Source organism: Plasmodium reichenowi, chromosome 13 (genome assembly GCF_001601855.1).
Source record: "Plasmodium reichenowi strain SY57 chromosome 13, whole genome shotgun sequence".
NCBI lineage: Eukaryota > Apicomplexa > Aconoidasida > Haemosporida > Plasmodiidae > Plasmodium > Plasmodium reichenowi.
In genome coordinates, this window is record NC_033658.1 from 1,458,732 (window position 1) to 1,461,245 (window position 2,514).

A 2,514-nucleotide genomic window follows, 5' to 3' on the forward strand; every position below is an offset into this window, starting at 1 on the left:
AGAGAACTTATAATGCAAAAGATATATTTTTTTTTTTTTTTTTTTTTTTTTTTTTTTTTTTTCATTTTATAATGTTTTCTTTCTCTTTTCTTTATTTCTTTATTTATTTTTAAATTGGAACTTGAATAAAGAAGTATTTATTTTTTATTTTTTTCACTTGATATAAATGTATTAAATGTTTATATATAATTTAATATATTTTTAACCTTTTCATATTTATTATATATACATATATATATATATTATATAAATATTATATTTTCTTTTTTTTTTTAAATAAAAAACAAAATAATAAAAATTGACAAAATGACGAAATATCTAGTGATATCATCATACATTTGGGGATTTAATTAGAAATCATATAAATAATAAAATAAAAATATAAAATACGTTATAAGCAGTTTATTAATACATATAAATATTTTTTTATTTTTTATTTTTTACTTTTTTTTTATTTTTTTTCTAATTTTTTATTATTTATATTAATAAAAAAGGAAAAATGAAACAAACTTATTAATTCCATATTTTTTTTGAAAGCAGCGTAGCTCAGAGGAAGAGTGGGGGGCTCATAACCCCCAGGACCGTGGATCGAAACCACGCGCTGCTAGATTTTGAAATTATAAAAAAAATTTCATTTAATTTAAAAAGAAAAATAGAAAAAAATGAAAAGAATATAATTGTTGTAAAAGGGAAAAAATATTTTACAATAAAAAATAATAATATATATATAAATAAATAATATATGAATAAATTTATATATATAAATAATAATATATAAAGGAATTGAATATTTTTTAATATAATAAAAGAAATATATACATATTTTATATAACATCAATAAAAAAATATGTGGAAAAATTTTTATGTTTTTTTATATATATAAAAAAAAAAAATATATATATATATATATATTTTTATATTAATATTTTAATATATTTATCAATATTATTTCTATTTTTAAAAGACTTATATTTTTATGGTATATAATATTATATACATTTATTTGTATATATTTAGAATGATTAAAAATATGTATGAAATTATGTAAAGTAGGAAAAACATAAATAAATGTATGTATTATAATATATATATATATATATATAATAATACAATATAATGTGAGTTATATCATATCATATGATTCGTATTCATTATTACATATAATTTATACACAAAAAAAAAAAAACCTTATAAATGTATATTCATTTATATAATTCTTTTTATTTAAATATACTAAAAAATTCTTCATTTTCTTTTTTCCTTTATAAAATAAATTATAATACTTAATAAGAAAAAGAGTTGATTAAGTTTTTTTTTTTATGCTCAAATAAAAAGTTTAATCATTTAAAGGACTTCATTTTTGAAAGAAAGAATCAATGATTTGGACAATGTCCACATTATAATATATTTAAAATATATAAAATAAAATAAAAAAGGTTACATATAATAATGTATATATATATATATATATATATAATATATGTATATATAAAGAATAAATATTTTAATACATGAGTCTTGTATCACATATATAAAAATGTATAGAAGCATATAAAAAATAATCATGCTTACATATATTTATTTTTAAAATATTATAATAATGTATTAGTATAATTTTTCTTCCTACTTTTTTTTTTTATCATAATTTCTTTTATATTAAAAAAATAATGGTATATAATTATATTAACTCCTATCTGAAAAAAATAATATATTAATAAAAGATTTACATATATATATATATATAATATTTTATAATAATATATTCCCATGATAAATGAAGGAAAATATCAAACCTTCTAATAACAAATGTACCTTTTCTTTTTATTATTTTCATACTTTTTTTTATCGCTGTAAAATTATTTTATATGAATAAAACACAATAGTTATATATTTTATATATTTGTTCAATTGTTCTTATAATTATTATATTATATTATATATAAATAAAATAATAATCATTTTTTTTGTTTTTTCTTTTATATAATATTTTTAAAAGAACAAAGTGGAAAGCATAAAATATTAAATGAAAATTGTTGTAATTTAAAAAAAAAAAAAAAAGAAAAAAAAAGAAACAAAAAAGAAAGGAAGAAAAAAATGGGCTACTCCGGGAATTGAACCCGGGACCTCTCGCACCCAAAGCGAGAATCATACCACTAGACTAAGTAGCCAACTACATATTTTAATTATTAATTAATTATTATAAACATCTTAAAATTAACCTGATTTTTATTTTGTAATATATGTTTTATATATATTTTTATATATTTAATGCTCAAGCTTGGATACTATTTATATATTTTGTACAAATTCTTTTTATTTATAAATTAATATATTATAAATATATTATTATTTGTAAAAGAAAAAAAAAAAAAAACATAAACATAAAATATTTAAATATATCTATATATACATAAATACATTTATATTGTATATATTTAGTGCCTTTCATTTTTACACTTTAAATTATGTTCCCCATACAATAAGTGAATATCCTTTGTTTATAACAAAATAGGT

General features: G+C 15.1%; 2 non-coding genes across 2 annotated transcripts; one reads left to right on the forward strand and one right to left on the reverse strand.

Moving 5' to 3' along the window:
- The first annotated feature begins 535 nt into the window (after positions 1 to 535).
- PRSY57_1338100 lies at positions 536 to 607 on the forward strand. The gene has a single exon. It is a non-coding gene; the product is annotated as a tRNA-Met (tRNA).
- Positions 608 to 2,096: 1,489 nt separating this feature from the next.
- PRSY57_1338200 lies at positions 2,097 to 2,168 on the reverse strand. The gene has a single exon. It is a non-coding gene; the product is annotated as a tRNA-Pro (tRNA).
- Between the last annotated feature and the right edge of the window lie 346 nt (positions 2,169 to 2,514).